At 43.1% G+C, this 27971-nt stretch overlaps 1 pseudogene; it reads right to left on the bottom strand.

Moving 5' to 3' along the window:
* Positions 1-1393: 1393 nt before the first annotated feature.
* Positions 1394-14054, bottom strand: LOC120226929 (annotated as a pseudogene).
* Positions 14055-27971: the final 13917 nt, after the last annotated feature.

Raw genomic sequence — 27971 nt, forward strand, 5'->3', positions numbered from 1 at the left:
AGTAATATCCTCAGCAGTTGGGTTTTCTCACAGGTGTCCTAGAGGAGTTATATGGACTAAAACCCAGGGGATCATGAGGCCATGAGCCTTTTAACCCTCTATTATGGTGTTAATGCCTTCAACGCCTTCTTAATTTATAGAGTATTGGTTCATTCTAGGGATAAACTTTGCAAGACCGATTTGAATCTTGATGGGAGGTACACTGTGGATTCTGCCAAGATCAGTTGAAGATTGTGTCCATAAAGTGGATGGTAGCTGATTTAATAGGAAGAAATGATCCGTGCCTCTGGACTCAGCTATAGTGCCAGCAGTGACACAGCATAGAAAATGTGCCAAAGGATCATTTCTTTTCCCTCTTTGCTATTTTGGTTACTGTTGTCAAATTCTAGAATTATGTATCCCTTTAGGCAAAAGAAATTCCACCATGATATATTTCTAAGAAATGTCAGTCCAGTTAATGAATAGGGACTGAAGAACTAAGGAAAATAGTGTGTGTGTCTCTCAAAGGGCCTGGATCCAAGGGAATAGGTTCAGAGAGAGCAACCTGTTGAGATTTAATAGATCACCACTAATGAAACTGTATTTGTACTCCAAGGTCGGGGCTGCTTTATAGCACTGGGATGTTTCAGCTTCAGTAAAGACAGAGATATATTCATTCCCAATTTGGAGAGTCATTTCTCCAAACAGATTATGAGGGAGGTTTGAGAAGTGTTCAGTAGTTCCTTGGAATCCCATCATTGGCAATTGGGAGGACACTGAAAAGGTGGGCAAGAGGGCAGAATGACCTTGGAGCTCTGAAATTTATAACCATCTTTTCTCCAATGTCCAGGATCTTGCAGTAACAGTAGGAACTAGGTTTCTAGTTTTCTTCCTTTCCTTTTTTTCTTTTTTTGGTGGTGGTGGGGGGCTTTATTTGCTGCAGTTGAGTATTGAAAATTTAACAGTCTTTCCACTAGATGACTCATCTAGGGTCTGAGCAAAGTGGTTTTCCAGGTGAATTAAGCCTGGAGTGGACAAAGTTTCACATTCCATCTTGGTCCTTTTAACTAAAAGGGAAAGATCTCAGACTAGCAATTTATAAACATAGATCCTAAGAGGAGCATGGTTTTCGATAAAGACAATTTGGAGTCCAAAGTGATAATCATGAATAGATTGATGAGTTTGTTTCTTTGTTTGTATAAGACTGAATTTTGTTCCAAACTTCAGGGTGAGGAAAAGCATTGAAATTGCTCAGTGGAGGGGTATTTGAGTGGCTCAGTCAGTTAAGCGTCCAGCTCTAGATTTTGGTTCAGATCACGATTTCACAATTTGTGGGATCAAGCCCTACATTGAGCTCTGTGCTGACAGCTCAGAGCCTGCTTGGGATTCTCTCTTTCTCTCTTCTCCTCCTCCAGTCACTCTCTATCTCTCTCAAAAAAATAAAAACCATTAATTAAAAAATTGCTCTTAGAGAATTCCAGCAAGGTTTTGAGGATCTAGCAAAAAGTAACATTTTCCTTTAACTTCAGCTGGAGAATCAGATAATAGACCCTTAAAAGAGATGGGAAGGCATCCCGTAAGAGTATGATCATAAGAAAAACATATGGGAAGAGAACCGGATTTTCCAATAGAGGAAAAGTCAGGATTGATTTGAGGCATCAAGAACTCATCTGAGCTGCCATCGAGTAGATCTGGATTGATAGTGAAAACAGAAATAGGTTCATGTTCCCAAGTTACAGGCCTTAACATAGGAGGGTTTGGGATATAAGCCCAATATTGTTGTTTAAGGGAGTAACCCAAATGGGGCTGAGAAGACAATAATGCAAGAGGAGCTACAAACAGTGTATCTGGAGTAACTGTGGCTCCCTGAGTTTCAACGATAATAGCCTCATCTGCCAGGGTTTTTTAACTGTCTGCATTAGGAAGAGTGGAGACCAACGTAGATCAGGCAAGTCGGCGACAGGGACACTCTTCCTGCAAGGAGAGCTCACTTATCGTCCAAGTGAGTGTTGCTATTCTTCATGGGTCCGTAGGAGGCAATGGGTCGAGAATCTGATGGTTTCTCTGCATTCTTTCTGGGTCTGCAGCTCGTATGGTGGAGGAGAGGAGGGAGTCAAGGGAGGAGTTGGAGGGCTCGACATAGCGTCACACTAAACGATCTGGAATCCACAGGAGGGAGTCTTCATCCTGTGGATAGACACAAGCAGACCATTGTCCCCATGTTAGTACAGCATCGGTTCCCGTCCACTGGCCAGAAAGTAAATCTTTCCATCTTACAAAGGTCCTAGGTTTGTCTAAAGCTGGATTCCAATGCTTACGTATATTGGTACAATTGGTAAGATCTATATTTAGGTTATTAATGACAAATAAAGCATAGGGGAGAGTGTGACGTGGAGAGCTATACTTAAGCTCCCCTTGTAATTTTTTAATTTGAGCCTTTGGGTCTGATGTGCTCTCTCAAAAAGTCTTTGCCCTTGGGGACTGTAAGGAATTCCTGTGGTATGAAAAGTCTTGAAAGTTTGGATAAACCTTTTGAAAGCAGCAGAAGTGTAAGCTGGTGCATTCTTTAGCTTTTGGAATGCCCAAATAGGAAAAGCTAAAGAAAAGATGTTGAACTACAACTTTTTAAGCTACGCCTGTACCGGCAGAAGCAACAGTGACATGAGAAAATGGATCAACACATACATGAACATAACATGGTTTTCCAAAGGATGGTGTGTATGTAATATCCATTTGCAGTAAATCTTTGGGTCCCAGACCCTTTGGGTTGACCCCAGAGGGTAGGGCTGGAAAATGAGTAGGACATTGCTTACAGGAGCAGACTACTTCTTGAGTGGATTCCCTAGAGATACTAAATTGGAGCCAGAGTACAGAGGCATTTTTTAGGTGTAATTTATGGGAGAAATGGGCTTCTTCTAGGGCTGAGGAAACAGCAGACCTAGTAAGCGAATTGGCCTGATGATTTCCTTGAGCTAAGGGGCTTGACAAATTACTATGAGCTCTAATGTCCCCAATGAATAAAGGCTGAGTTCAGATGTGTATGAGTGTTTCAAGTTTCTTTTTTTTTTTTTAACATTTATTTATTTTTTAATAGTTTATTGTCAAGTTGGTTTCCATATAACATTCAGTGCTCTTCCCCACAAGTGCCCTTCTCCATGCACATCACTCCCTTTAATCTCCCCCCCCCCCACATCTGCCCTCAGTTTGTTGTCAAGATTCAATTCAAGAGTCTCTCATGGTTTGCCTCCCTCCCTCTCACCCACTATTTTTCCCCTTCTTCTCACCCATGGTCCTCCGTTAAGTTCCTCCTAATCCTCCTATACATGCAAACATATGATATTTGTCCTTCTCTGCCTGACTTATTTCTCTCAGCATAACACACTCAAGATCCATCCATGTTGCTACACATGGCCAGATTTCATTGTTTCTCATTGCCATGTAGTATTCCATAGTATAGATAAACCACATCTTCTTGATCCATTCATCCATTGATGGACACTTAGGCTCTTTCCATGTTTTGGCTATTGTTGAGAGTGCTGCTATGAATACTGGGGTACATGTGCCCCTATGCATCAGCACTCCTGTATCCCTTGGGTAAATTCCTAGCAGTACTATTGCTGGGTCATAGGGGAGTTCTATTGTTAATGTTTTGAGGAACCTCCACACTGTTTTCCAGAGGGGCTGTACCAGTTTACATTCCCACAAACAGTGTAGGAGGGTGCCCGTTTCTCCACATCCTCGCGAGCATCTAGAGTCCTCTGATTTGCTCATTTTAGCCACTCTGACTGGCGTGAGGTGGTATCTCAGTGTGGTTTTGATTTGTATTTCCCTGATGAGGAGGGATGCTGACCATCGTTTCATGTGTCTGTTTGCCATCTAGATGTCCTCTTTGGAGAAGTGTCTGTTCATATCTTCTACCCATTTCATTACTGGGTTGTTTGTTTTTCGGGTGTGGAGTTTGGTGAGTTCCTTATAGATTTTGGATACTAGCCCTTTATCTGATATGTCATTTGCAACTATCTTTTCCCTTTGCGTTGGTTGTCTATTAGTTATATGGATTGTTTCCTATGCCGTGCAGAAACTTTTAATCTTGATGAGGTCCTAATAGTTCACATTTGCTCTTGATTCCCTTGCCTTTGGGGACGTGTCAAATAAGAAATTGCTGCAGTTGAGGTCAAGGAGGTTGCTTCCTGCTTTCTCCTCTAGGGTTTTGATGGTTTCCTGTCTCACGTTCAAGTCCTTTATCCATTTTTGTTTCTTTTTGTGTGTGGTGTGAGAAAATGATCTAGTTTCATTCTTCTGCATTTTGCTGTACAGTTTTCCCAGCACCATCTGTTAAAGAGACTATCTTTGTTCCATTGGATACTCTTTTCTGCTTTGTCAAAGATTAGTTGGCTGTACATTCTTGGGTCCAAATCTGAGTTCTCTATTCTATTCCATTGCTCTGTCTGTTTTTGTGCCAATACCATACTGTCTTGATGATGACAGCTTTGTAGTAGAGGCTAGTCTGGGATGGTGATGTCTCCCGTTTTGGTTTTCTTCTTCAATATTACTTTGGCTATTCGGAGTCTTTTGTGGTTCCATACAAATTTTAGGATAGTTTGTTCTAATTTTGAGAAGAATGCTGGTGCAATTTTAATTGGGATTGCATTAAATGTGTAGATTGCTTTGGGTAGTAATGACATTTTAACTATAGTTATTCTTCCAGTCCATGAGCATGGAATGTTTTTCCATTTCTTTGTGTCTTCTTCAATTTCCTTCATAAGTTTTGTATAGTTTTCATCATACAGATCTCTGATATCTTTGGTTAGGTTTATTCCTAGGTATTTTTTTGTTTTTTTTGTGTAATTGTGAATGGGATCAGTTTCTTGATTTCTCTTTCTGTTGCTTCAGTGTTGGTGGATAAAAATGCAACTGATTTCTGTACGTTGCTTTTGGACCCTGCAACTTTGCTGAATTCATGGATCAGCTCTAGTAGGCTTCTGATGGAGTCTGTAGGGTTTTCTATATAATAGAAATATACTTATATAATAGTCTGTCACCTATAATTTTCTGTAATAAATTGGAGGTGTCCAATGCCTCCAATTGAAGAGTATTGAAGAGGCAGAAAGGAGAATAAGTGATTTAGAAGACACAATTATAGAAAAGAAGAAACTGAGAAAAAAAAAGACAAACTGATCCAGGAACATAAAAGAAGAGTTCGAGAGCTAAGCAATACTGTCAAACGCAACAATATCCATATCATAGGAATCCCAGAAGAGGAAGAGAGAGAGAAGGGTGCTGAAGGAGTCCTGGAACAAATTATAGCAGAGAACTTCCCCAACCTGGGGAAGGAAGTAAACGTTGAAATACAAGAGGCACAGAGAACTCCCCTCAGACATAATTTGACTCAATCTTCTGCACGGCATATCATAGTAAAAATGGCAAAATATAAGGACAAAGAGAGAATTTTGAAAGCATCTAGGGAGAAAAGGGCCCTAACATACAAAGGGAAACCTATCAGAGTGGTGATACTCTCATCCCTTGTTACTCTCTTTAAAGTCCAGTTTGTCTGATATAAATCTGGCTACTCCAGCTTTCTTTTGACTTCTAGTAGCATAATAGATATTTCTCCACCCCCTTACTTTCGATCTAAAGGTGTCCTCCAGTGTAAAATAGTTCCTTGTAGACAGCAAATACATGGATTTTATTTTTTTATCCATTCTGTTACCCGATGTCTTTTGATTGGGGCATTTTGTCCCTTTAAATTCAGTGTTATTGAAGAATATGGGTTTAGAGTCATTGTGCCCTTGTGGGATTTATGCTTGTGGTGGTGTCTCTGGCATCTTGTGTTCCTTGTGACATTTCCCTCAGAGAATCCCCCTCAGGCTTTCTTGTAGGGCTGGTTTAGTGGTCATGAATTCTTTCAATTTCTGTTTATTTGGAAAGATTTTTTTATCTCTCCTTCTATTCTGCATGACAGCTTGTTGGATAGAGGATTCTTGGCTGCATATTTTTCCTGTTCATCACATTGAAGATTTCCTGCCATTCCGTTCTGGCCTGTCAAGTTTCAATAGATAAGTCTGTCACCACTCAAATAGGTTTCCCTTTGTATGTTAGGGCCCTTTTCTCCCTAGCTGCTTTCAAAATTCTCTCTTTGTCCTTATATTTTGCCAGTTTCACTATGATATGTCATGCAGAAGATCGATTCCAGTTACATCTGAGGGCAGTTCTCTGTGCCTCTTGGATTTCAGTGTCTACTTCCTTCCCCAGATTGGGGAAGATCTCTGCTATAATTTGTTCAGTGCCTTTCCCTCTTTCTTCTTCTTCTGGAACCCCTATGATATGGATATTGTTCTGTATGATTGCATTGCTGATCTCCTGAATTCTCCTTTCGTGTTCCTTTATCAGTTTATCTCTCTTTTTCTCAGCTTCCTCTTTTTCTATAATTGTGTCTTCTAAATCACTTATTCCCTTTCTCCTTCTTCAATCCGTGCATTGGATGGCTCCATTTTATTTTGCATCTCATTTATAGCATTTTTTAATTCATCACAGCTATTTTGAAGCTCCATAGTCTTTGTAGACATAGTTCCTCTGATGTCTTCCATACTTTTTCAAGCCCAGTGATTAATTTTATAACTATTGTTCTAAATTCTTGTTCAGTTACTTTGCCTATATCTGTTTTGAGCAGTTCTTTAGCTGTCAATTCTTCCTGGAATTTCTTTGGAGGAGAGTTCTTCCATTTTGTCATTTTGGTTAGCTTTCTATCTCTTGTTAGTTTTAAAAGCTTGTTATGCACTCTGCACCTGTGAGTGCTGCTGTACCAAAGAAGGCTCTTTGACTGTCCAGGTCCTGTCCATTCAGAAAGTGTTCTTTGAATGGTGTCTGTTGGTCTCTCTTGTTGAGACCTTGGTTATTTTATTTTCCTACTCGTAGTGGTATTTGGGATTCTCTGCCATGTGTACTTTGGCTTATTTCTTGAGGTAGCCCTGGGAAATAAAACAGACAGACAAACACACAGGGAACAAAGGCACACAAACACACAGACAGATCCAGCAAACACGGAAACCGAAAAGGAAATAGAAAAAGAAAAAAGGAAGGGATACATGCAAAAAAAAAAAAAAAAAAAGAAAGAAAGAAAGGAAAGAGGGAAGATGAATAATAAAAATAAAAATACATTAAAAAGGAAAAAGAAGAAAAGGAGAAAGAAAAACACCAATAGACAAAGAACAGTCTAAAGCATAGAACCAGAATTCCCAGCTACAGATACATAGCCATGTATATGCAGTGCTGGTGGAAGAGCATAGAGTAAGAGAGAAATGACAGAGTGGGGAGGTAGCAAAATTGGAAATGAAAGGAACAGGCAGAAAGACTAAGAGGCTTAATTCAAAGAGAGAAAGAGGGGAATACGGCTGGAGAGGAAACGAAAGAAATAACGATGATGTTACTAAGAGAAACTATATACTCTGATTACTCCCAAGAGAAAGAGATAAAAAGGTAGCAGTGGAGGTGTAGAATTTACATCTAGAGAATGGATTAGATGTGACTGTTTAAGCAAGCCAGTGAGCAGAATTAATCAGGGCAGTGCATCCATGTTGGTCTTGCCCTGGCTCTGGTGAAAAAACAACAACAACAACAACAACAACAACTCACTAGCGGGGATGGGCAAGTGGGGGTCCTGCTTGGTGGTTGTGGGGAGAAAAGTAGTGGCTACCCAGTCCCAGTCCCTTCTCAATCCAAGCGTTGCAGCTCACTCTTTTGGGTGCAATCTACCTGTGCCGTGGGCATAGCCAAGGTGACTTGTGCTCTATATCCCAAGCCAGACCTCCTTTCCAGATCTCAGTCCACTTGCCCCATTGATATTGCCTGAAATATAAACTCGCAGGCGAGCTCCTCAGAGCAGTTTCAAGCCTCTTGCCTCCCCCAGGGATCGAGCTGGAAGCTGCTGTTCCGTCCCCTCCAGATCGGGCAGGTGAGCAAGGAGCAGTTTCACCTGGGGTCCCCTGGGACAAGTGTGTCCCGCCTAGGGTCAGCTGGACAGTAGGGAACCAGGTCTGTCTGTGTCCTGTCAACCAAAATATAAACTCGAGGGTGAGTCCCTCAGAGCAGTTTCAAGCCTCTTGCTTCCCCTCTGGGGGTCCAGCCAAGCCAGAAGCACAACAGTGTGGCTTCCAGCGCCGCTCGCATCCCCTCCAGGTTGAGCTGGCAAGCAAGGAGCAGTTAGTTTCACCCAGGGTTGCCTGGGATGAGTGCGTCCCGCCTAGGGTCAGCTGGACAGCAGGAAACCTGATCCTTCTGTGTCCCAAGCAGAGGTTTTTCTCTTCTCCAGCGACAGGGACAGTGTCTTAAGCAGTTTCAGCCACTCTTTCTTTTTTCCGCTAGACTAACCTTGGCTCCCCGCAAAGCAGGATCCCCCTTCCCTCTGTGTCTCTGGTCCCACCCCGCTTTTATCTCCCCAGTTTGCACTCACAGTATATGGTTTTCTCAGTGGACTCTGTCTCCTTTTCCTCCCAAACTCCTCGATTCTGTAAAGGCTTCTATGACTTCAGGCCTTCTCCTTTTCAGAGATAGGGGTGAGCAAAATGTATGGAGCTCCCTACTTTTCTGCCATCTTGCCTCCTCCCTAAAATGATGGTTTGTAAAAAGTGATTTGTTATCACCATTTGCTATTAATACCTTTATTTATATATAATCTTTTGTAAAGGTCTCTTTTCTCCAATCCCCATTTTAAAAAAGGTTTTTTAGGTATCACTGTAGACTCAGGATTGCTTATCATTCAGTATTAGGAAACCATTCATTTTGATATTCATGTGGTCTTGATCTAATCGATGGCAACCCTTTCAGATGATTCCTGTGTCTTCTTCACATGTCCCATAATCTGTTAAAGACTACCTTATTCTTGGGCATAGTCAGAAGTTCAGACATGGAAACACAGAGACAGAGGAAGGATCCATCAATATCTGATTGATATAACGATTTCTCAGTCGAGTGCTCTAAGTGACTGAGAGATCGTTTCATCAATCAGAAATGGAAATTTCCTGTGGCTCCAAAACAGAATGATACTGAAACAAAAACAGACACATAGAACAATGGAACAGAATAGAAAACAGAGGAACAATCCCACAATTGTAGGATTAGTTCATCTTCAACAAAGCAGGAAAGATGATCCAATGGGGGAAAAAAACTCTTTAACAAATGGTGCTGGGAAAACTGAACAACAACATGCAAAAGAATGAAACTGGACCCTTTCTTACATCATACACAGAAATAAATTCAAAATGAATTAAAGCTCTACAGGTGAGCCCTGAATTCATAAAAACCCTACCAAAGTATATAGGTAGTAACTTCTTTGACATTGGATGTACCAATTTCTTTCTAAGTATGTCTCCTTAGGGAAAGGAAATTAAAGGAAAAATAAACTGCTGAGATGACATCAAAATAAAAACCTTCTGCAGAGCAAAGGAAACAGTCAATAAAACTAACGGGCAACAGACATTGGGTAACATCTTCTCCAAAGAAGACATCCAGGTAGCCAACAGACACATGAAAGGATGTTCATCATCACTTATCATCAGGGAAATACAAATCAAAACTACAGGGAGATATCACCTCCCACCTGTCAGAATGGGTAAAATCAACAACACAGAAACAACAGGTGTTGCCAGGGATATGAAGAAAGGGAAGCCCCTCTGCACTGATTGGTGGGAATGCAAACATGGTACAACCACTGTGGAAAAGAGGATGGTAGTTCCTGAAAAAGTTAAAAATACAACTACCTTATGATTGAGCAATCACACTACTGGGTATTTACCCAAATAATACATGAACACTAACTCAAAGGGATACATGTACCCTTATGCTTAGAGCAGCATAATTTATGATAGTCATATTATGGAAGCAGCGCAAGTGTCCATTATTACTGAATGGATAAAGAAGGTGTAGTGTGTGTGTGTGTGTGTGTGTGTGTGTGTGTGCGCGCACGCACGCAATAGAATAGTATTAGCCATAAAAAGAATGAAATCTTGCCATTTGCACAAACATGGATGGAGCTACAGAGTATTATAGTAAGTGAAATAAGTTAGAAAATGACAAAAATCTTAGGATTTCACTCACCTGTGGAATTTAAGAAACAAAACAAATGAGGGGAAGCTGAGTGGCTCAATCGATTGTGCATCTGAATTTGGCTCAGGTCACGATCTCAAGGTTCGTGGGTTCAAGCCCCATGTAGGGCTCTGTGCTAACAGCTTGCTTAGAGCCTGGAGCTGCTTCAGATTCTGTGTCTCCTTCTCTCTCTGCCCCTCACCCATTTGTGTTCTGTCTCTGTCTCTCAAAAATAAATAAAAGTTTAAAAATATTAAAAAAGAAACAAAACAAATGAACACAGGGTGGGGAGGGGGGAAGATAGAGAAACTAGGAAAACAGACCAGAAACTATAGAGAAACAAACAGTTACCAGAAGGGAGGTGGGTGGGGAGATGGGTAAAATAAGTGACTGGGATTAAGGATTACATTTATGGTGATGAGCACCACCTGGTGTTGTATGCAAGTGTTGAATCACTATACTGTATACGGTGGATGTTAACTAACTGGAATTTGAATAAAAACTTTAAAGTCTTGGATATAGCAAAAGTTGATATAAAAGGGTAGATTATAGCAATCCAGGCCTACCTCAAGAAGTAAGAAAAATCTCAAATTAAAAAAAAAAAAACAGCAAAAGCACTAACCTTAAGCCTAGAAGGACAAAGCAAAGCCCAAATACAGAAGGAAGGAAATAATAAAAACTAAAGCAGAAATGAAAGAAATAGAAACACACGTACAAAATAGAACAGATCATGAAAACCAGAGCTGGTGGTCTGAAAAGATAAACCAAACTGATAAACTGTTAGCCAGACTCAGCAACAAAAGAAGACAGAGGACAAAAATCAAAGAAATCAGAAAACAAAGAGCTAAACACTCTAGGCATACACTCTAGGCATCCCGTGTGTCTTTACATCAACTTCCTGTTCTCTCCCACAATAATGTATACTGCCTGTTGGCATTATTCTTTGATTATCATAATTTTTCTCTTTGTGAATACTGATTAGCCAATGCAATAGTAGGTACCAACTGCATAGAAAGCCCATCACTGACTCACCCATTCTAGATCCAAAATTATTACATATCATATGTTGTATATTTTTTATTATCCTCACGTAGACTGTATAAACTAGATGTTTCTGTTTCTGTGAATTACATAATATTGTGTGCCATTCAGTTTTCTATAACATAAATGTTATTTAAATAAAACAGTAAGAACTGTGAGAATAGTGCACATCTCAAGACATGGGAAGTTACATGTTACCTCTTGGAGGACTGGGTATCTACAGAGTGCAAATGTTTTCAGCGCTGAAAATACTAATTTATGTAGTGCCATATGGACTCTTTTTAAAATAAATCTAAAACCGTAATAATATTAAAAGTATATGAACCATCATTGTTTTATTTTAGGACATGTTTACTGCATTATAAAATCTGTTTTTTACTAACAGTTGAGACATCTTCATTTTCATGTTCTTATTGTTCTTTTATTTAAATAATAGCATTGTGTTACAAAACAATGAATACACAATAAAATATAATTGACAAAAGTAGCCATTTTATAACTTTTACACTAAGATGATAACATATATGTCACACTGTATCCTATAGTGTGGAATTATGTGGTTTTCTGATTTTAAAAGAATGTGTCACTGATTGGCTCGCGATAAAGTTGGTGATCCTACAGCTTGGACATATTTAGATTGTGGAGGATGTGTTCCACCCATGGTTAACAATTATAAAAATGTACAAATGGCCAGGTGTTTCATTGTGACTAGCTCACTTATTATAAAAATCCTCGTTTTTTAACTTGTTTCCAGGCATACATTTTAGTAGCGATACAGCAAAATCCAATAATTCCAATTCAGAAAAACATTCAAGGTTTGAAAGAACGTACCGTGGGTTCAAGAGTTTTCAGAATGAAGGAAAAAGATGTGACCACGAAGTGGCAGCAGCATTCAGGTAGCATCATTTGGGCTACTCTCACAGGTCTGCATGAAGGGAGGTCCTTCCCACAACATCTGATCTTCCAGTGGCTACCACCCTGAAGAAGCAGAGCGCACGGCAATGCCCTAGGAAGAGGTAACATGGAGACGGTGCTTATGTGCCCTTCCTCACCTCTTCCCTCAAATCCCTCCGCTCTGGGGGAAAAAAATCATCAGATAGTGTATAAATTGAAAATAATTACTAGTGAAGTGGTAATGTTTCTTCGCCTATTTTTTGTGGGTCTCTTTGTTAGATGTTTTCAGGCAGGTGTACGGAGCCGAGCACCTGCATCCACAGGAACACACATGGGCCCCCGCCAGAGATGTGGGGAGAGTGAGCGTCTGTGTGTGGGGGTGGGGTGGGGGAGGGGACACATGGCGACCCTGTTGCCAAAACTTGGCAAGAACAAGGAGCTAGCTAGCGCCCAGCCATCCAGCTATTCTAAGATCACCAGTGTCTCTTCAACCCCACCAGCCCAGACCTCCCGCCAACATGGGCCCCCATCGCGTCTGGGGGCTGCTTTTCAGTGGCTGCGTCCTCTGCCTCCAAAGTTACTGGTTTGTGCGAATCAATTTAGACACTTTTTTTAAAATCAAAAGGAAAATAGCTCCATCAGTCTCCAATGCCTTCTCCCATCTACTGCGACTTGCTGGAGCTGGGACTTGCATAATGAATAAGGCAACCGGGAAAGTTGAAGAATCAGGGGAGCGGCGGGGTGGGGGTGGGGAGTCGGGGCGGCTCCCGCCCTTGAGGTCCACGCCAACCCCTGCAAAGGGCTTATCGCTCCAGGGGAGACCCTGGCCCCATCAGTGAGAGGTGGCCACAGCGAAAAGAGGCTAAGTGTACGGGTGTCAGGGAGGCACCTAGATCCCAATTCCAGAGACTTGACAGTTCAGGGAGAGAGAGAGGTGGGCGCTTTAGGCAAGGCTTTTGTTCTCACCCTCTCCCCTGTCTCTCCATCTTGCCTCTTTTTCGGGAGCCTTAGGAGTTGCAGGCGGCACACACTCCTTACCTCCGTCACACACGCGGAGGGCTCACACACGCCCCCCTTCCCTTTCGGCCTCCTGCCCTATTTACCTAGGGGCTAGGATCTGGAATCCGAAGGGTAGATCCCTCCCCAAAACCCAAGACTCCAGGACCGGGCTCCCGGGCTGTGAGTCCCAGATCTGCTTCAATCCTAGGCGGTAGGGGACGGCGAGAGGGTGAAAGGGGCAGAGACCACCCCTCACATGCACACAAGCGTTGAAATCCACACCTGTGCAGAGCCCAGCGCCCTCTCTCTGCACACGCAGCCGAAGTTGGCTTCCTGGGAGATCACCCCCAGCGGAGACGCGGGGCTGGGGGCGAGGCGTTGGGGGGGGAAGCGCCATCCTCCACGGAAGCGTGGAGAGGGAAGGGGAGGGAGAGCGGTGCCTGGAGGGGAGGAGGCGGGGCGCGGGGCGGGGGGAGGAGGGAGAGGGAGCCCACCTGGACTTGTGATCGCTTTGCTGCAGGTGCGCTTTCTCCAGCCCCAGCTTGGTTAAGATGCCTACAAGCACCATGACGGCCACCACCCCACAGATGATGTAAATAATCTGGTTGGGCTTGTCCTTCGTGAGGTCGTGCAGGGGGGTCGTCCTTGCGCGCAGGGGGGACTTGCGGGTGTGGAATCACAGCGAAGTGTCGTAGTTGGTGCCGGTGCTCTGGTTCGCTCGCCGCTTCTTAACTGTGTAACAGAAACGGAAGCTACGAGTCCCGCAGCCGAAGATGAGAAGTCTCCGAGCTGCAACTGAGCGGCGGGTCCCACTGGCCCATGACATCGAAGTATCCCCGGCAGAAATCCAGGGGCAGGCGGCCGGGTAGGGGGCGGGTCGGAGACCCCCGCGCCCTCGCGGGCCTCTCCGGAGGCAGTCCCGGAGCGGTAGCCCTGCAGCGGCACCACCACGCCGCCCAGCTGCGCGTGCTGCCAAGGCCCCGCTCGCTCCTGCGCCGGCACACGCGTGCGCACAGCTCGGTGAGCAAGCAGCTGAGGAGCAGCCAGAGGACTTAGCGCATAGTGTCTCTGAGTCCGCCGCTGCAGCCGCTGCAGCCGCCTCTCGAGGCACGGCCAAAGCTACCAAGGCTGCTGCCAGGGGCTGCGAGCCGCGGTGTGAGGCAAACGCGGGGAGCGGCGCAGGGCTGTGGTGGTCGGTTGCCACTACTCTCCGCCCAGCCCGCTTTCGCCTCCAGGGCACCGCCCTCCGCGGGGCTGGCGGGGGAGGAGCGCGTCTGGATGGGCGAGGGGAGGATGAGCCGGGGCAAGTGCCGGGTGCAGGGCCTGCCGGCTACTTGGAGAGGCGGGGGCCGGCGAGCAGGGGAGAGTCGGTCTGTCCGCGCCTCGCCTGGGCCGGTGGCTCTGGACTCGCCGCCCTGCGCCTGCTCTCAGGACCCCTCGCAACTGTCCAGCTCGCCAAGTGCGCTGGAGAGAGCGAAGCAGCATTTGTGGAATGAAGGGAGGGCAGGAGGAAAGGGGGAGGAGGAGGGCGGGCAGAGGGGGGAAGGGCGTGAGCTCGAGAGGGGCGGGGGCGCGGAAGAGCTATCTCCCCTTTCTTCTCCCCCACGGTCCTCTGTTAAGTTCCTCCTAATCCTCCTATACGTGTAAACATACATCAGGTATGCTCAGAAACACCCAAAGTGGCAGCAAATTCACACATACACAGACATGAAACACAGATACTCCCATAGCGACACGTACCTGAGACACACAGATAATACAGTCTCAGACACCAAGATTTGCACAGGGGCTATATGCTCATTCAGAGACACAGACACAGATACACATTCATACAGATAAACACAAGAGGAAAATGATGAGGGAGCACAAGGCAAACTGCTGTGTTTCAAACCCCACCCCCACCCCCACCCCCAGAGGGGATATGTGTGATAGTCCTAGGGTGATCCTCGCTGCCCAAGAAGAAAGGAAAGGTGAAAAACAAATGGTGAACTGATAGAGATCATGGTCCTGCAGGACCCAAGTCTCCATCTATTTACAAATATACAAATAGTAACTCACGGGAAAAAGGCACCTTTATCAATAGTCTGCTCTCAGGAAACCTAAGACTCCTTTTCCTAGAGTCCCAACACAGTGATGTGGGAAATAAAGGCAGAAGGAAATGGCCGATAGGACTAAACTTCCCTAAAATCTTCAGCCTGCCCATAGACAGATACTTGAGGCTGGCAGAGTGAAACAATTCTCCAGGAACTCCCTGACTGTCTTAATGCTAATACTTTGCTAGAGGGCAAACAACCCTAGCTTGACAATAGCTAGGCCTCCAGTATCCTAAGTGTTCTCCAGCATATGAAAACTCATTGGAATCTTCCCCTGAACTTTGCCTCCCTCCAGCACCAAAGTATAAAACTCCTCTCTCTTCATGGTGCCCAGGACAGCTCTTCCTGCCATGGAGCCTATTCTCTTGCTTTAATGAAATCACCTTTTTGCACCAAAGACATCTTCAAGAATTCTTTCTTGGTTGTCAGCTTCGGACCCGCACGAACCCCACTGTCACCCCAGCATCTCATCAGAAAACATGAAAACAACCAAATAGGAAATTTATGTCCATAGTCAATATACTCACAGAACTCCAACTCACAGGGGCATAATGCAGATTACACACACATGCACATACACACGTACACATGTGCATGTGCACGCGAGCGCTCTCTCTCTCTCTCTCCAGGACAGTTCTGGCACTCCAGTGGAGGCCACTACAGGAAGGGGAGGACAGACCCGGGCATGACCTGTCCCATCTAGGTTGTCATGGAAGGGGGTGTTTTCCTGGATCCAACCCTGTGCTGGGCACCTGCCCCATGTCAGTGCCTTATGGGGGGTCGTGCCTAGGCCTGGATTCCAGACAGTGGCCAGGGTAGGGAGGCCATAGGGACAAGGGCACAGGGTAGAGACAGGGTACCGTTAAAGTGAGGGTGTTGCATAGGGCCAGATCAGTCTCTCCAGGACCCTTAGGGTGTGTCATAGTAGGCTGTGCCCTCTTCCACAGCAACAATAGCATTAATGGCATCATCAGGACTAGTATATGACATTATCATATATAACATTATCATCACCACAGAGATGAATGACCATCAGCCTGAGGTGGAGAAGCCTGGCTGTGACCTTGCTGCCTGGCTTGGCCTCATCTTCTGTACAGACTGACCTGGAGGAAAGCTGGGCTGTGTGGCCAAGCATTTTTGTGGCTCCTGTTCCCTCTGGAGTCTCCAGGCCCCAGCTTCCTGCTCTCCCAATGTCCCCTCCCAGACCCAAGTTAGAAGTGTGCCTTTTCTCAGCCTGGGTCCAGTCTTCTTGTGAGGACTCTGAGGCTGGTTCCCCATCTGTGCAAGGAGATACACTGACCTCTGGGTCCCAAGAAGTCATGTTTGCAAAAGAAAAGGCTTAGCACAGGCCTGAAACAGGAGGGGCTTGTGGTTTTCACCTTTGTGGCCTTTAACAGTTGTGCAACTTTTAAGGTACCAGCCTGGGAAGACACATGACCCATGGAAGTGATAATGCTGATATCCACAAATGCTCAGCACATGGCTTCCTCTTGTCCTCAACACAGTTCTGGACATGGGCATGGACACGCCCATTTTACTGAAGGAAACCACCCCAGGGTCACACAGCTGGCAAGCAGCAAAGCTGGATCTCAAACTCTAGGTTCCTAACCCTGCCCCCAGGGGCCACAAAGGGCTCCCCAGATAGGAGGCTTACACTGGCTTTGGGGGTACTTCCTCACCTCCGTGAATGATCTCACTTGTTCGAGGCCCCCCAAACTCTGTTCACTGGTTCTTCTTCCCCTGGTCCCTGCTCTGGTTATAATCGGGGTGACCCTGGCCACCCTTCATGGAATACCCTAGGCCCCCTTTATAGTCAGGGCCTCTCTCCCATTCACTTTTGGGCCAGTTGGACTCTACCCCTTCTCTAGCTGGTCTCTCCTTGTATAACCAGGATAGCCCAACCGGGGGCTCTTTAGGCAGGCAGCAGCATCTAAAGGGAATTTAACACTATTGGGTTTTTACTCCTGTTTTGTTTTGGTTTTGCTTGTTTTTCTATAGTTTCTTTGTATTTAGGTTGGAAACCTTGCTTTGCTGTTTTAGCAGTGCCAGAATAGTTCCTGTTACAATAAATTTACATAGTAATAAAAGTGAGGAGATTCAGAGCAATGACTTTTAGCTGGCTTGGGCATGAATGAGTTGGAGAAACATGTGTCAATCATGCAGAGAAACTATTTAGAAAGGTCAGCTCTAGACAGAGCCCAGAAGAGATGATCACAATGGGTTTGTCTAGTCACCTGGGTCCGTGGCCCCTGCCCAGCTGCTTGGCCCTCACCACCCAGCACACCTGGTGCTGCCAACAATCTGGGTGTTGTCCCAGGTCCCTCAGGAGAGAAGCTGATGAACCATTTCTCTTAAAATGCTCCCATTTCTGGAGCCCGCAGGAGACCCCATGTGAGTCAGCTCACTGTAAGGTGATTCTCCCCCCTGTAAGGTTCCTAATGTATGGCCCATGCTAATAGGTAGGAGGGTCCCACAGATAAGTGACAGATCTACCCCTGTTTGTGATGTTAGAATGTCTAGGTAAATTAGAGATGATTTGGGGACCAGACAACCTTCTCACACCAATATTCCAGGATATTCCACGCCAGGAGACATTTTTTATTACAATTTTATCATGCCTCTATCATTCAGTTCAAACAAAGCTCTTTTCCTTTGACATTTCTTGACTCATATTCTACTTACAGAAAAACTTCTCAATTTCTAAACATACGGAAATTTCAACTTACCCTTTCATTAGTGATTTCTAGCACATTCTATTACCAAAACATGCTCTGTTTGATATCATTCCTCTGAAATAATTTCGTTCCTTTGAAATTTCCCTTATGGCCATAATAAATAGGGTGAATTTTTGTGACTGTATCCTTTGTGCCTGAAGTCAATGTGTCCTCCACAGTATTATGTCCATGTGGATGCGTATATGGATACAGCTGTGGGATTCAGCTGGTTTGCTTTCAAAAGCCATATCTTATGAATGTTCTACATGTTTTGACTTACTGAGAGAGGGTTAAACCTTCCTCTCTGCTTGTGTATTTGATTGTTCTTGCAGTTCTGTCCTCCTTTGCATTCTCCGTTGTTCAGCTATTGCCTATGTGAGATGGGAGTTCAGAAAGGAGAGAGAGCCCAGAAGAAGTGACAGGGAGCTGGGTTGGGAGGGCCCAGAAACCAGAAGGTCTGCCAAGTTTCCAGACAAGAACTGTCACTGGGATGGTGGGAGATGGTGCACCAGGTGGGAAGGGGCTTTTGAAAAATGAGGTCACATGGGGTGTCCATAGTGCTCTACCAGGGGTAAAAAGTGACTGATTGGTCGAGAGAGAGTATAAACATTCTGGGTTGCTAAGGCAACACCCAAACAGGTGAGGGCTTAGAAAAAGAAGAAGGCTTCTTCCCTGCTCCACGTGCTCCTGAGAGTCCACTTAATCTGCTGTTTGTGTCCTGCTCACCTAGTGATTTACTGTCCTAGTGACCTACTAAGCTGTCTGAACTTTCCTCCCTCACCTCTGTACTTGATGTGATCCTGGTACTGTCCCTGACTCCCTTCTTCTTCTGACACACCTTCTTCCCTAACTTCCCTTTTATACTCCTCCCCATCCCTGTCCCCAATTACCATGCCATTCCCTTTCCCACTCCTCCCTTGCCCACCTATCCCCATCCCCCATCCCCAATTCCTGCCTGGAACCCTAGAAACCCTTTAAATGACCAGCACATGAAGGTGCAGAGGCTGTTTCCCTGGATCCTTGTGGTTTTCTGTCCCAGTTACCCAAATACAAATGTGAGTCAACTTGGGACTTTGTGGATTCTTCCTTCCTCCAGAGTTCCTTCACACCATGGTTAAACAACAGCTTTTCCATGGGGTTTTTGATGGGAACTTCAGAAGGACTTCCTTTCTTCCTGAAGACCAAGGACCACAGGGCAGTTTTCTCCTCCACCAGCCTGAAGTGGTTGTGGCCACAGCTGTCCACATCAAGTGCTAGGTTTTGTCTGTGCATGGTCCAAAAAGAGCAGTGCGGATAGGATGGAAACCTGAACATAGCAAGTTTATAGTGTCAAGTAGGAAGGATTTGTGAAGATACTAAAAGCTATTGAGCAGATTGTCTTAAATAGGTGTTTCCAGGATGTGTGAATTATTTCATTAAAGTTGTTTTTAAAAATGTCAAGAACTCTTTTTTTTTTTTTTTTTTCTGAGAGCGAGAGACAGCATGAGCAGGGGAGCGTCAGAGAGAGAGGGAGACTCAGAATCTGAAACAGGCTCCAGACTCTGAGCTAGCTGTCAGCACAGAGCTCGACACGGGGCTCGAACCCATGAACCATGAGATCATGACCTGAACTGAAGTTGGACGCTTAACCGACTGAGCTACCCAGGCACCCCAAAAATGTCAGGAACTCTTATTTAATAGAAACCATGGGTATTAGACTGGCTCCTGACAGATCCTGCTTCAAGCTTTGTAAATTCAGAGTCCACCTTATATGTAGGTTTTTTTTTTCTTTCTTTTTTTTTCCCTATCAGCACAGTATTCCTATTCTGAAGTTTGGTAGACCTGGTATCAGTGGTATCTGGATCACTGGTGTTGGTACTAGAGTGTTAAAAAGTGAAATGTCCTTTCTGCTCTGTGCTTCTTGGTTTGTTGACTTTTAGAAACTTCTGAGTCAGCTCTTTGGCTCTGGTCTTTGAGGATGCCCCCAGCGACTCTATGTCTAACTATGTTGATGGGAGCATGATAAGCCCAGCAGAAACTAAGCGGTCGCATCCTTCTTGGACATTTACAATAGGAAAATCACAAGGAGTGACATGATCAGGAGGTGAATGAATTGTTATCCTTTCTTTAGCCAAGTATGTGCAGAGTTTTGATTTACTCAAAGCAAGAAGGGTTCTGAGTGTCCTTAGGATTGTTTGAATATACTGAAATACCTGATTCCAGTGTGACTATTCCACTTTATCATTGGAAAGCAAAAGTTGTGCCCCTAGCAGAGTGAGAGAGACAAAGAGACAGGGAACACCACAGAGATAAGTGTTAAAGATAAGATTTCTTTAGATTGGCAGGTACCAGATCCTTAGATTGGGATCTGCAAAGTCCTTGTAGTTAGGAATAACCCTTGCATTGAGGCCGAATCATTCCACATGAATGCCTCCAATCTAAATAGAATCAATTCTGTTTCTTTTGAGACAATAAAGGAAGAAAATTCCTGATCATCTTTATTAGAATTTACCCCCTCTACCTAGGTTGCCTCTCACAGGTAAGTTCAGCTCTCTCTCCCTATCTCATCTCTGAATTCTTCCATAAATTCACTTGTCTTGCATTTCCCACCTCCATGTCCTCATGGCCATGGACTGTGAGAGCCTAGCATTATTGGCCCAATTGTGCCTAATCTCGTTAAGAGTCAACCACTGATATCAGGATCCAGACAGCTGACAAATGCCCCCAAAGTACCCACAGCTCAAGATGTTTTACCTTTGTGACAAGAAGGCCTCTGTCCTTGGTGCTTCTGATCCCCATGACTAACCATTGTGCTGACAGCTACTGCTTTTCTTTCAGAAAGTGGCTACTCAAACACAAGTGTATATGTCCCACCAGTACACATTTTTGTGAACTCATCTCTGAAAGCTGAAGACAAAAATGTGATAGATATCAGGGGCTATTTTCTAGACAGGCTCATTTACACAAAATTAGGCTTGGTATGTGAATTAGTATGAATCGCATTGTGAGTGTTTTACTCCTAAAATATTTCTAAATCCAGGTTTTGTAGAATGATATGCATTCTATTGTTTTGATGAGCATATCCAGGAATTTTCTATTCTTTTAGAAATTAATTTTCAGAGTTGCTATTGATTTTGGCACAATACCATGAAATAGAAACATGAATGCCTTTCACTGGCTATTTGGAGATGTGCGTTCAAGTAACGTAAAATCCCACAGATATTATCAACATATACAAGATTACCTGACTAATCAAATCTTTATGTACCTCAGAAATCTGACATTTTGAGCTGTGATTCAGAGTCAAAGTGAACATTGAAAGAACACATCCAAAAGTGAACAATAATGTATACTTTATTTTTTTTTTGGAATAATAATCCCACATTATTATGATAGCAGCTGCCCATCTTTCTCAGATATATCCGTATCTGTAAACAACATTCTATAGAACAATCTCATTGTGTAGTACATTTTTTGTTTTTACTTTCTCCCATTCTTCCATGAATTTTGGGCATATTTAGGAGATATCCAAAGAATTTTATCCAGGTACTTCGTATATGTACAATAGAAGGCTTTGACTTCTTATCTACTATAAATTTACATTTTCTTCATTTTTCTATTTTACATTGGCCTAATAAATTCATACTATTAAAACACAGTTGCAATGTGTTTGTCAACAAAATAAAATTTCGAAGTGCTGCCTATTACATTTTTCCTACAGTTTCAGTATCATATAATTTGTATACAATAACAACACCTGTTTAAAGAATACAGTTTGTTGGTATGTAACATATGTAAGCAACAATGAAGCCACCACCACAGTAAGATAGTAAACACAGTCAGAAGCCCCAAAAGTTTGTTCCTGCTCCTTTGTAAGCCATCTGTCCTCTTCTCCTCCGTGAGGAGACATTTGAGGGATGTGCTTATAATCTTCTGTTGGCTGGGAGAGGCTTTATAAAGATGACTCTTTGTGACGGATATATTGTAAACATCTTTAAGATTCCTCATAATCTCCAATATTATTTCAGCGTGTCCATACTTTGCCTGACCATTTCCCCCTTGGCCCTAATGTGTTTCAAATTCTGTGGAAACATAACATCATTACTGCCTCCTTGGGAACTTGTGCTTGTCTAATTTACCTCTGGGGAACTGTTTGTGCTGAGAGTATACTAAAGTACCTTAGAGATATACTTGTAATCATAAGTTAGCAGAACATTTTATAGTCACTGGACCATTTATTGCACTCAGTATTACAAATTTTCCTCTAATACGTTCAATTATCATTCTCATTTAGATTGAAATACTATAAAATTTCTGTAGAAATGTCTTATTTGACCTATATGGGCTTTTTTGAAATTCAAGTATAATTAACATACAGTGTAATATTAGTTTCAGGTGTTCAGTATGATTCAATGATTTCATGCATTTCTCAGTGCTCATCACAAGTGTACTCTTGATAAATTTCACCTCTTTCACCCATCTCCCTACCCAACTCCTCTCTAATCCATGTATTTTTGAGAATCTTGTGGTTTAAACTCATTTTTTGGTCATTCTCCAGCTAAGAACTTTTTTCCTTGATATCTAGTTTGAGTCATTTGTGGTCTGAGAACATAGTTCCCATGATTTCATTTCTTTTGTCCAGATCTCTCTGTGATGCTTCAAATACCTGCTCTAATTTTATAATGTCTTCAGGGAATGACTCTGGTCAAGGAAGCACTTTTTGCACTTTCTGGAAATGTTTGTTGTCATTTCAGTTGTTGCTTGAGTGTTTTCTCTAGCCATCTCCAGCTTCCTTTCTGATTTGAAAACCTTTGTTGTTGGTGATGCAGGAAAAATCATAGGACCTGATTTCATAGAATTGTTTGTCAGTTCAGGAAATAGCCAAACTGCAAAAGACATTTCTCTGGTGTTTCTGGTGAGTCAGGGGGATATTTGAGTCCCAAGATTTTACATTTATTTTTGTTTTGTCTGAAACTCTGAAACAATTTGTGGTTCTGGACTTTATCATAGATATTGGACTTAATTGCAAGTAAATGATGGATTAGTTATTAATTTAAAATAAGACTGACATTTTGATTATTGAAGATTAGTAGTTTGGTATCTGTTTAATAGAATAGAAACAGAGCACTTAGGCTCTTTCCATCTTTTGGCTATTGTTGAGAGTGCTGCTATGAACATTGGGGTACATGTGCCCCTGGAGGACCGTGGGGGAGAAGAAGGGAGGAAATGGGAAGAGGGAGGGAGGCAAACCAAGAGAGACTCTTGAATGTTGAGAATAAACTGAGGACTGATGGATATGGGGGGAAGGGGATAGGGGGTGATGGGCACTTGTGAGGATGAGCACTGGGTGTTACATGGAAACCAACTTGACAATAAACTGTAAAATTAAATTAAATTAAATTAAATTAAATTAAATTAAATTAAATTAATAAAAAGAATAGAAATAGAGCTTTTGGTCAAAAATTAGATATCTACCTTAATTCTCTCCTTTAGATTTGGTTGTTGATATACCACCAAGTAGAAAAAAATTCTTTCTATAGCTTATTATGCTTCTAACTTTTAAAAAATTTTTAAACGTTTTATTTATTTCTGAGAGAGAGAGAGACAGCATGAGCAGGGGAGGGTCAGAGAGAGAGGGAGGCACAGAATCTGAAATGGGCTCCAGGCTCTGAGCTAGCTGCCAGCACAGAGCCTGACACGGGGCTTGAACCCACGAACTGTGAGATCATGACCTGAGCTGAAGTCAGACGCTTAACCGACTAAGCCACCCAGACACCCCTATACTTCTAAGTTTTTATTATGCTAGGGCATGGCTACATTTTTCGAGAGTCTCCTGAGGCAGAGGAAATATAAACAAAATTAAACTATTTGAACTACATCAAAATAAATAAATCCTGCTCAGTGATGGAAACAATCCACAAAACTAAAAGACAACATACTAAATGGGGGAAGATATTTGCAAAAGACGTAGCTGACAAAGGGTTAGTACCCAAAATATATAAAGAAATGATACAACTCAACAACAAGAAAACAAATAATATAATTTAAGGGGCAACAGGGTGGCTCAGTTGGTTAGTGTCCGGCTTCGGCTCAGGTCATGATCTTATGGTTTGTGGGTTCAGGCCCCACCTCAGGCTCTGTGCTGGCAGAGCCTAGAGCCTGTCTTTGGATTCTGTGTCTACCTCTCTCTCTGACCCTCCCCTTCTCTCTCTCCCTCTCCCTCTGTCTTAAAAATAAATAAAACATTAAAAAAATACAATTTAAAACTGGGCTGAAGCCATAAACAGTCATTTCCACAAAGAAGATATTCAGATGGTCAACAGACACATGAAAAGATGGTCAACATCATTCATGGTCAGGGAAATTGCCAGAGTCCAGCTCCGGCAGGTCCAGGGGTCCCTGAAGGATGGACAGTGTCAGTGAGAGAGGGATGAGAGAAGCACGAGATTCTTTCTGGTCACCAGGCAGGCCTCTCTGCACTGTCTGAGACTCAGCTTTATTTTATGATTTAGTGTTTAGGGGATGGCACAGAAGTGGCATTCTGATGATGAATTTTTTGATCAGTAGAAACTTTCCAGAACATTGATATGCATACATGTATGGGGAACAGCCCAGAAGTGGCATTCTGATATAAACAGGATAATGCTTTTAGCATAGTAAAGACAAAAGTTAGTTCTTTGTGAGCAGGGGTCAATAGCCTGTTTATCGCTTAATGGGCGGTATTAAGAAAAGCAGGTTTTTCTGGAACACTATGTTGCTCCCACAGCCACAAAAGAAGTTCCTATAGTAAGTTCCTTCACAAAGTGCAATCAGCATATCAAGGCGAGAATGAGTCACTCCAAATACCAATCAACAAGGTGCCTTGGGGGTTGGTGCTTAAGCAGAAACAATTGAGTGAGGGTGGATATCAGTCACCACCTGATGGTAAGAGTCCATGCAAACTTACCTTAACCTCACAAGGAGTTTTTCTCAACTTAGTGAGTTCAGAAATGGCTTCTGACAGGAAATGCAAATCAAAACTACAATGTAATATCACCTTACACCTGCCAGAATGGCTAAAGTCAATATGACAAGAAAAAACTAGTGTTGGCAAGGATGTGGATAAAAAAGGAACCCACATGCACTTTTGGTGGGAATGCAAATTGTTGTAGCCATTTTGAAAAACAGTATGGAATTTCCTCAGATAATTGAAAATAGAACTAACTTATGATGCAGTAATTGCACTACTGGGTATTTACCCAAAAAACAAAACAAAACAAAACAAACCTGCTTCTAAAGGATATATGCCCTCCTATGTTTACTGCAGCATTATTTACAATAGCAAATTAATTATAGAAGCAGCCCAAGTGTCCATCCATCCATAAATGGATAAAGAAGAGGTCACACACACACACACACACACATTATTGAGCCATAAAAAAGAATGAAATCTTGCCATTTGCAACACCATGGATTGATATAGAGGTTATAATGCTAAGTGAAAGATAAATACCATATGATTTCACTCATGTGTGGAATATAAGAACAAACAAATGAGCAAAGGGGGAAAAAAGAGAGAGAGATGAACGAAGAAAAAGATTCCTAACTTGATAAAAGAAAGTGCTGGTTACAGGGGGGAGCTGGATAGGGGGCCAGGAGAAATAGGTGATGGGGATTAAAGAGTACACTTATCATGACGAACACTGAGTAATGTACAGCATTGTTGGATCACTATATGTGCACCCGAGTCGAATATAACACTGTATATTAACTATACTAGAATTGCAACACATAAAAAATATTTTGTTGAAGTGACCTTTATTATAATACCACATTGGATTATGACTTTGACTTTTTGTCAAAAATATTTTATAAAAAATATTGTTTCTGTGAGAAAGAATGAAATCTGGCCATGGGTAGCAACATGGATGGACCTTGAGGGTGTTATGCTGAGTGAAATAAGTCATGCAGAGAAGGACAAATATCATATGTTTGCACGTATAGGAGGATTAGGAGGAACTTGACGGAGGAACAAGGAGGAGAAGAAGGGGGGAAATGGTGGGGGAAAGGGAGAGAGGCAAGCCATGAGAGACTCTTGAATGATGAGAACAAACTGAGAGCTGATGGGGGTGGGAGAGAGGGGAAGGGGGTGATGGGCATGGAGAAGGGCACTTGTGGGGATGAGCACTGGGTGTTAAATGGAAACCAACTTGACAATAAACTATTAAAAATATAGTTTCTACATCAAGTTTAATTTTGTTTGTACCTCTTCTAGGTAAAGACTCGAGGGTATGAAGGTAAGATTTCAGGCTTCTATTTTCCTTGTAATGTTTTATTTTTAAATCTTTTTTGAAAAGATTCAAAAGCCTGATGTAGGGTTTGATTCACAAACCATAAGATCATGATCTGATCCAAAATCAAGAGTCAGATGCTCAACTAACTGAGCTGCCCAGGTGTCCTGTAATCTTTTCTTCATACAGCTCTTCAGTTTGGTTTCTAATTCAACTACAAGTAAAGACATTGACTTATCCAGTCTAGTTATCTCCTTAACTCTTCAGTAACTTTTTCTTGTTTACATCCTAAGCAACAGCACAGATTGGGTTGCCACCAACTTAGACAGGTGGCCAGGTAGAGGAAAAAATCAGACAATGAGGGAGAAGCAGATGAGTTTAACTCTGATCAGAAATATTTAAGAAGCCATTGGCAGGAATATTTTGGCATGACCTGGCTATTGGGGGGAATGTACAGATTACGGTACTATCTGAGACTGCCAAGAAGCTCAAGGTTTAGAGAAGAAGTCAGATATTGCCAGGGAAAGTGTGTGTCACTAGAGACATTTAAAACATGTGTTATGAGTTCTGGGTGGAGGGAGCTTCTAATGCCCATGGAGGGTGAGTGAACAAGATGCAAAATGCGGTCAGTAGTTTGTGTGTATAGGCACCAGGGACTGTGCTGATTAAGTGACCAGGAACATAGTGGGTCCTCAAATGCTGGTGTTGCTATGGGAAATATAGCACTGCTGGCATAGGGAGGGGTGACCTCAGGGCAGCAGAACACTCACATCGTACAAATAGAAGGTAAGTTTTCAGTTTGGGACCGAATAATAGAATTAAACACCTGTCAGAAGATTCTAGAGTCCTGGGTCCTGTGGTGTTTTCCATGTGCTATCCATGTAGAAGGTGTGTTTCCTGCATACTGCTTACCAGTGATGCACTGGTGGTAAAGTTTGCATTTTAGGCTTTCACTGTCTTGTGATTTGGGGAGATGAGGAGTTATCCAGGATACTAACCTCTAAGTAGTAAAGCTGAGATTTTGCCCAAGTGTGTTTGATTCCAAGACCATATCCACTTGATCGTCCCACTCTGTTTCTCATGGAGGGGACCATGTGGAGCAGCAGAAAGACATTGGAGGCCTCTGAGTGCCGAACAAGTGACATTTAGAATAATTTCTCTTTCAGTGTTTCTTTAAATGCTTATTTACTTCTTTTGAGATGGAAAGTGTGCACAAGTGGGGGAGGGGCAGAGATATAGGGAGAGAGAGAGAATCCCAAGCAGGCTCCACGCCGTCAGCATAGAGCCTCACGTGGGGCTCAGTCTTAGCAACCGTAAGATCATGACCCGGGCCAAAATCAACTGACTAGGCATCCAGACACACACCTCTCTTGTTAGTGTTACTTACTTATTTATTTATCTATTTATTTAAAAGATTTATTTCCTTTTGAGAGAGTGCAAGTGAGGAGGGGCAGAGGGGGAGGGGGACAGAAGACATGAAGTGGGCTCAGTGTTGACAGCAGCAAGCCCGATGTGGGGCTCAAATTCATGAGTAGTATATGATGACCTGAACTAAAGTTGGATCTCAACCAACTGAGCCACCCGGTACCCCTTTCGTTATTATTTTATTTTTAAGTTTTTAAATGTTTTTATTTATTTTTGAGAGAGATAGACTGGCAAGCAGGGGATGTTCAAGGAGAGAGGGAGACATACAATCCAAAGCAGGCACCAGGCTCTGAGCTATCAGCACAAAGCCCAACGGAGAGCCCGAACTCACAGACCACAAGAACATGACCTGAGCTGAAGTTGGACACTCAACTGACTGAGCCACCCAGGTGCCCCCATTTCGTTATTTTAAAAGGGTGAGTGAAAGAGGGAAAACCTAGAAGAAATCATGTGGGTTACTTTTTCGTTTTGACTTTTGTTTTTAAACTAATTGCACT

The sequence above is a fragment of the Hyaena hyaena genome, unplaced genomic scaffold (genome assembly GCF_003009895.1).
Source record: "Hyaena hyaena isolate Hyena2069 unplaced genomic scaffold, ASM300989v1 scaffold_1905, whole genome shotgun sequence".
Lineage (NCBI taxonomy): Eukaryota > Metazoa > Chordata > Mammalia > Carnivora > Hyaenidae > Hyaena > Hyaena hyaena.